The sequence below is a fragment of the Somniosus microcephalus genome, chromosome 3, assembly GCF_052327205.1.
Source record: "Somniosus microcephalus isolate GS21.2 chromosome 3, FLI_Smic_1.0, whole genome shotgun sequence".
Classification (NCBI taxonomy): domain Eukaryota; kingdom Metazoa; phylum Chordata; class Chondrichthyes; order Squaliformes; family Somniosidae; genus Somniosus; species Somniosus microcephalus.
The window spans coordinates 120405523-120413996 of record NC_140989.1 but is presented as its reverse complement, the minus strand read 5'-3'; positions in this window follow the sequence as shown (position 1 = coordinate 120413996).

Here is an 8474-nt window from a genome sequence, read left to right as displayed (position 1 = left end):
GGGGGTGATACATTTGCATGGATAGGGGATTGGCTAACTAACAGAAAACAGAGAGTCGGGATAAATGGGTCATTTTCTGGTTGGCAATCAGTAACTAGTGGGGTGCCACAGGGATCAGTGCTGGGGCCTCAACTATTTACAATCTACAGGAAACTCTTTGGAATCCGGCACCGACGGGACCGGCGTGTTGCCGGTTGATCAAAAATTCCGGATGACGGAGAGGGTTATCTACCGAGGCTATTTTTAACGAAGAAAAATTGAGGTTATTGAGGTGTTCAGATCGGAAGAGACTTCTGACAGCGCCAAGAAGTCGAGTAGTGGCAGTGTGGAGAACTACCCGCACTGACTAACTCGGCCACCGCGGGAGACTCGGACTCAGACTCAGCAACATTGCCGGTTATTGAGGTGTTGTTTTCGGAGTGAGAATTTTGCTGGTTAATAGAGAATTCCGGATATTTAGGTGCTGTTTAAACGAGAGTTTCCTGTATATTAATGACTTGGATGAAGGGATCGAGTGTACTGTAGCCAAGTTTGCTGCTGATACAAAGATAGGTGGGTTAGCAAGTTGTGAGGATGACACAGTGGCCTAGAAATTCAGTTGGCTGCACCAGCCGTTAGCGCCTTAGGAGGAGTAGATCTCGAGCGCTAGGCGCTTAGCGCCCGGGCGCAGCGCGATCTGCGCCTCGCCCCAACTTCAGTAGACATTTAGCGCCGGCGCAAAGTCATTGCGCGCGCTCATCTGCGCGCGCAGATCATGACGTCATTTTGTCGTGCAACACCCTTTGTGCGCCCGGAACCGGAACTTCACTCGCGCCGCCCCATTGTGCGCCTGGCGGCCCGAACGACTGTGAAGTGGAACGGTACACAGCCGAGGCGGGCCGCGGGGAGCGCAAATTAAAGGGAGCCGGTTTGCAACACTCCTTCTTTGGGAGGAGGAGGAGGAGGAGGAGGAGGAGGAGGTCGAGGAGGAGGAGGTCGTCCCCAAAAACACAAATACACTAGTCTCGGCCTGTCAAAAAAACAAATCCACCCTCCCCCTTTAAGAGCTCACCGGAGCCAGAGTGTCTGCCGGCAATCAGCAGCTCGCCGCACCTGCCCTGCGCCCAACTTCCGGTGTTAGCGCCCCGGGCTGCCGGCTTAGCGCCTAATGATAGTCGTGCATTGCCTGTTTTAGCGCAGCAGCAACCTCTTAGGGCGATGCAACTGAATATCGGCGAAGTGGCCTCGACTTTGCGCCGGGCGCAAACTTTAGCGGCCGCCCGACTTTACCGCCCCAAAAGTGGCTATAATGAATTTCTAGGCCAAAGAGTCTACAAAGGAATATAGATAGGTCAAGTGAGTGGGCAAAAATTTGGCAGATGGAGTATAATGTGGGAAAATGTGAGGTTATCCACTTTGGAAGGAAGAATGAAAAAGCAAATTATTATTTAAATGGAGTGAGACTACAGAATGCTGCGTTACAAAGGATCTGGGGATCCTAGTACATGAAACACAAAAAGTTAGCATGCAGGTACAGCAAGTAATTAGGAAGGCTAATGGAATGTTGGCCTTTATTGCAAGGGATATGGAGTATAAAAGTAGGGAAGTTTTGAGGTAACTTTACAGGGCGCTGGTGAGACTGCACCTGGAGTACTGCGTACAGTTTTAGTCTCCATATTTGAGGAAGGATATACTTGCATTGGAGGCAGTGCAGAGAAGGTTCACTAGGTTGATTCCTGGGATGAAGGGGTTGACGTATGATGAAAGGTTGAGCAGGTTGGGCCCATACTCATTGGAGTTTAGAAGAATGAGAGGTGATCTTATTGAAACGTATAAGATTCTGAAGGGAATTGACAGGGTGGATGCTGAGAGGATGTTGCCCCTAGTGGGCGTATCTAGAACTAGGAGGCACAGTTTCAGAATAAGGGGTCGCCCATTTAAGACGGAGATGAGGAGGAATTTCTTCTCTCAGAGGGTCGTGAATCTTTGGAATTCTCTACCCCAGAGAGCTGTGGAGGCAGAGTCATTGAATATATTCATGGCGGAGATTGACAGACATTTGAACTACAAGGGAGTCAAGGGGTATGGGGAGAGAGCGGGAAAGTGGTGTTGAGGCCAAGATTGGATCAGCCATGATCTTATTGAACGGCGGAGCAGGCTCGAGGGGCCGATTGGCCTACTCCTGCTCCGGTTTCCTATGTTCTTATGTTCACCCCACTTGCTTTGCCATTAAAATCCTTGGGGAAGGGTGAAATTGGGCTCTGTAGTGCCCATGTTTTGGGCGCTACAAGGCCCCTTAAGAGTCGAAAATAGCATCCGTGGCGCAAGTGCACACTTCCAATGGGAGGTGCGCTAAACACCATCTTCATAAAGGGGTTTGCATGTGCGCACCTAATATCTGACGACAGCATGCAGAGCAGGCAGATCATGATGTCATTCAGCATGCAATGCTGGTTTGATGCCAGCAGTGCCATTTTGGAGCTCAACACTGCAGCCAACGCTCTTAACCTCGCACAGCTGAACATGACTTTAAACGGCATGAAGTACCCCCCCCCACCCCCACTCCCACCCCCGAACTACTTATAGGTTAGTTGCTGGTTTATTTCTTCTGGCTGGTGCTGTGATTCTATACATTTTGGGCGTTTTCTATAGTTGGTTAAAGTTTCAATAGTCGACAGGGAGTGGTGTGGCAAGTGCTGAAGTATTTTTTTGCTGACTTAAAAGCTTCAGCACAGACCCCTTCCAACCCCATTTCCTTCTTCCTTCCCCCTCTACCCCTGGAATAAACTTTACTTACAATCACTTACTATTGCACTTTATTATTCCCAACTGTCTAGTCTTTGGCCTTCCATTTGCCACAATACTTCTGCTGCTGTTGAATTGCTCAACCACTCTCTCACCGTGACCTTTGATGCCCTTATCCCCAGTATAACCCTCCCACCCTGGTTGTCCCCCCTGCTATTGTCCCCATCTTCACTCCCTCAAGTTCACAGATGCAGACTTTAACATATCGGGTGCACAACTGGTTAATCCATCCATCGCCAGATCTGGCTGGACCACATCAAGCACTATCGAGCCCTGATCTCCTCTGCCGAAAATACTCTACTCCAGGATCATCCTGGAATGCAAAGATAACCTTGGTTTCTTTTTTCTATTGCCAACCGTCTGCATAAACCCCTCCCCCATCCTGCCCCCTCCACCCTCTCCTTCAACAAGTGCGAAGAGCTCATGGACTTCTTTGTCACTAAGACTGAGACCATCCATTTAACTGCCTCTGCAGCATCCCTCCCTTCCCTTAGCCCACCAAGCCCAACCTTGCCCAAGGTTCCCCCCTGCCCTAGCCCTGAACCTGCGTTTTTCTCTAGTTTCCCTCCTATCTTCCCTCATGCCCTCTCTGACTCATCTTGTCCATCTCCTGCTCCTTTGACCCCATTTCCACTAAACTGCTGACCACCTAACTTCCAATCCTGTCCCCCATGCTAGGTGACAATGTAAAAGGTTTCCTCTCCTCTCCTCAAGTACTGTCCCCTTTCCTTTCAAACCACCAGCATTGCCCCCTCCTCAAAATAAAACACCGTTGACATCTCTGTCCTTGCAAACTTTCGGCTCATCTCCAACCTTCCGTTCTTCTCCCTGCCCATCTTTCCTGCAACTCCATGTTTGAACATCTCCAATCAGGTGTCCGCTCCTGTCACAGCACTGAAACGGACCTAATCAGAGTCACAAATGACATCCTCTGTGATTGTGACCATGGTGCACTATCCCTCCTCAACCTTCTTGACTTGTCTCCAGCCTTTGACAAGCACGTGTCTCCAACACCTCTCCTCCGTTGTCCAGCTCAGTCGGACAGCCCTCGCTTGGTTTCACTCTTACCTATCCAAATGCAGCTGCAGCATCTCCAGCACTGGCTTTTCTTTCTACCCTCATTCGACCAGAGCTGAGCTTCGGACCCCAAATACTCTCCATTGCGAAGACCACCTACTTCCAACTCAGTAACATCGCCTGAAACCGTCCCTGCCTCAGCCCATCTGCTACTGAAACCCTCATCAATGTCTTTGTCCCCTCCAAACTCGACTATTCCATTGCTCTCCTGGCCAGCCTCCCCAATCCTCCACCCTCCATAAACTTCAGTTCATATAAAGCTCTGCTGTTCATATTCTATCCGGCACCAAGTCCCACTCGCCCATTACTCCGGTGTTCGCTGACCTACATCGGCTCCCAGTCCACCAACGCATTAAATTTAAAATTCTCATCCTTCTGTTCAACTCACTCCATGGCCTCACCCCTCCTCCTTATCTGTGTAACCTTCCCCAGTCCTTTGACTCTGCAAGAACTCTGCATTCCTCCAACTCTGGCCCCGTGTCCCCCACTCCCTTTACCCCACCATCGGTGGTCGTGCCATCAGCTATCTAGACCCTACACTCTGGAGTTCCCTCCCATTTTAGTTGAGGCAAATAACATAGATGCTAGATAAACACATGGAGGAGAAAGGAATAGAAGATTATGCTGATAGGGTGAGATGAAGAAGGCTGGAAGAAGGCTCGCGTGGAGCATAAACACCAGCATGGACCTGTTGGGCTGAATGGCCTGTTTCTGTGTTGTAATTACTTTGTAATACTATGTAACTATGTAATAACCTCTCCACCTTTACCACCTCCTTCTCCTCCTTTAAGACCTTCCTTAAAACTCACCTCTTTGGCTAAGTTTTTGGTCAGCGCTCCTTTATGGCCTAGAAATTGAGTTGACGCCGCGCCAGGGCTTTAGCGCTGGAAATTTAGCGCCGGCGCTAATTCCCTTGCGCGCGCCAAAAATTCAGTACGCCCAGACGGCTGCCGGCGCTACTGGCGGGCGTGAGTGCCTCCCAATGGGCGCTGAGTGCCGCATTGCGGCGCTAATCCGGCGCTGCGGCACCCGATGCGGTGCGGCAGGCTGGGGAAGTGCAGGCCTCCTCCTCCCGTTAAGGAGACGCTGCCTTCACCCGATCGCTGGCCGTTTGATTTTTTCAAAAATGAGCCCGGCACCTCGGACAAGTGCCGGGCTTGCAGGCCAGACGCATCTGTTCCGCGGGGGGGCGGAGGAGGAGTCCGGGGAGGGAGGTGCGGGCAGGCGGCCGGCGGGAAAGCGGCCGGCCGCCGCACGACCTTAATGCGCCGGTGCTAACTTGTGTAAGACTCGGTTGCCAGAGTCTTAGTTGCGGCTGCCACGGGCGAGGCGGCCGCAACTGAATTTCAGCGTTCGGGCGCGTTGCCACGGCAACCGGGACGCTGCGCACACCGATGACGTCATCGGTGCCGGCGCAGCGCAACCGGCTAACGCCGATGGCAGCGCCGAAGTGAATTTCAGAAACGGCTATCATTGCGGCGCTAGGCCCTCTAGCGCCGCAAAATGGGCGCTAACCCTACTGAATTTTCAGCCCATAGAAACATAGAAGATAGGAGCAGGAGTAGGCCATTCGGCCCTTCGAGCCTGCTCCGCCATTCAATGTGATCATGGCTGATCATCCAAATTCAGTACCCTGTCCCTGCCTTTTCCCCATATCCCTTGATCCCTTCAGCCTCAAGAAACATATCCAACTCTTTCTTGAATATATTTAATGAACTGGCCTCCACCGCCCTCTGTGGCAGAGAATTCCACAGGTTCACCACTCTCTGGGTGAAGAAATTCCTCCTCATTTCAGTCCTAAATGGCTTACCCCTTATCCTTAGACTATGACCCCTGGTTCTGGACTCCCCGGCCATCAGAAACATCCTTCCTGCATCTAGTCTGTCCAGACCTGACAGAATTTTATAGGTTTCGATGAGATCCCCTCTCAATCTTCTAAACTCCAGTGAGTATAAGCCCAATCGACACAATCTCTCCTCATACGTCATTCCTGCCATCCCAGGTATCAGCCTGGTGAATCTTCGCTGCACTCCCTCCATGGCAAGAACGTCCTTCCTCAGGTATGGTGACCAAAACTGCACGCAATACTCAAGGTGCGGTCTCACCAAGGCCCTGTACAACTGTAGCAAGTCATCCTTGTTCCTGTACTCGAACCCTCTTGTTACGAAGGCCAACATACCATTTGCCTTCTTAACCGCCTGCTGCACCTGCATGCTTACCTTCAGCGACTGGTGCACAAGGACACCCAGGTCTCTTTGCACTTCCCCTTCTCCCAATCTATTGCCATTCAAATAATAATCTGCCTTCCTGTTTTTGCCACCAAAGTGGATAACCTCACATTTATCCACATTATAGTGCATTTGCCATGTTTCTGCCCAATCACCCAACCTGTCCAAATCGTACTGGAGTTTCCCGACATCCTCCTCGCAGCTTACCCTCCCGCCCAGCTTTGTGTCGTCTGCAAATTTGGAGATATTACATCCAATTCCCTCGTCCAGATCATTAATATATATTGTGAACAGCTGGGGTCCTAGGACCGATCCTTGCGGTACCCCACTAGTCACTGCCTGCCACTTGGAAAACGACCCGTTTATTCCAACTCTTTGCTTTCTGTCCGCCAACCAGTTCTCTATCCAAGTCAATACCTTGCCCCCAATCCCATGTGCCTTAATTTTGCACGCTAATCTCTTGTGTGGGACCTTATCGAAAGCCTTCTGAAAGTCCAAATACACCACATCCACTGGTTCTCCCTTATCTATTTTACCAGTTACATCCTCAAAAAATTCCAGTAGATTAGTCAAGCATGATTTACCTTTTGTAAATCCATGTTGACTTTGTCCGATCCTGTCACTGCTTTCCAAGTGGTCTGTTATTACATCTTTTATAATAGACTCTAGCATTTTCCCCACTACGGATGTCAGGCTTACCGGTCTATAATTCCCCGCTTTTTCTCTACCACCTTTTTTGAATACATGGGTACCGTTCCAGAGTCTATCGAGTTCTGGAAGATGATCAGTAATGCATCTACTATCTCTAGGGCCACTTCCTTAAGTACCCTGGGATGTAGACCATCAGGCCCTGGGGATTTATCGGCCTTCAGTCCCATCAATTTTCCTAACACCATTTTCCTACAAACGCTGATTTCTTTCAGTTCCTCGCTTTCCTCAGACCCTATGTTCCCCGGCATCTCTGGGAGGTTATTTGTGTCCTCCTTTGTGAAGACAGAACCAAAGTATGCATTTAGTTGGTCTGACATTTCCTTGTTTCTCATTATAAATTCCCCTGATTCTGACTGTAAGGGACCTATGCTTGACTTCACTAATCTTTTTCTCTTCACATATCTATAAAAACTTTTACAGTCAGTATTTATGTTCCCCGCAAGCTTACTCTCATATTCTATTTTCCCTTTCTTAATTAATCCCTTTGTCCTCCTTTGTTGACTCCTAAACTGCTCCCAATCCTCAGGATTATTGCTTTTTCTAGCCAATTTATATGTCCGCTCCTTGGATCTTATGCTATCCCTAATTTCCCTTGTTAGCCACGGTTGAGTCACCTTTTTTGTTTTATTTTTACGCCAAACTGGGATGAACAAATTCTGCAGCTCATCCATTCGGTCTTTGAATGTTTGCCATTGCCTATCCACCGTCAACCCTTTGAGCACCATTCCCCACTCAATCCTACCCAACTCGCTCCTCAGACCATCGTAGTTTCCTTTATTTAAATTGAGGACCCTTGTCTCTGAGTCAACTACTTCATTCTCCATCTTAATGAAGAATTCGATCATATTATGATCGCTCCGACCCAAGGGGCCTCGTACAACAAGATTGCTAATTAATCCTTTCTCGTTGCATAATACCCAGTCTAAGATGGCCTGATCTCTGGTTGGTTCCTCGACATATTGGTCCAGGAAACCATCCCGTAAACACTCCAGGAATTCCTCCTCCACAGTATTGTTACTAATTTGGTTGGCCCAATCTATATGTAGGTTAAAGTCACCCATGATGACTGCTGTGCCCTTATTGCACGCTTCTTTAATTTCCCTTTTAATGCCATCCCCAACCTCCACCTTACTGTTTGGAGGTCTATATACCACTCCCACTAATGTTTTTTTCCCCTTAGTATTTCTCAATTCTACCCATACAGATTCCACATCATCAGAGCTAATATCCTTCATTACAATTGTATTAATCCCTTCTTTAACCAGTAATGCTACCCCGCCTCCCTTTCCTTTTTGCCTATCTTTCCTGAATATCGAATACCCCTGGATTTTGAGTTCCCAGTCTTGGCCATCCTTGAGCCACGTTTCTGTAATCCCAACCAAATCGTATTTGTTTACCTCTATTTGCGCAGCCAATTCATCCACCTTATTGCAAATGCTCCTCGCATTAAGACACAAAGCCTTCAGGCTTGTTTTTTTAATGCTCTCAGACCTATTAGAATTATTATTTACTGTGGCCACGTTTGATTTAAACCGTTGATTTCTCTGACTGCCACTTTTGTTTTTCTCCTTCCTATCTTTTGCTTTTATCCCTGTTTTCCTTTCCTCTGCTCCCTGCTCAGGTTCCCAACCCCCTGCCATTTTAGTTTAAACCCCCCCGAACAGTGCTAGCAAA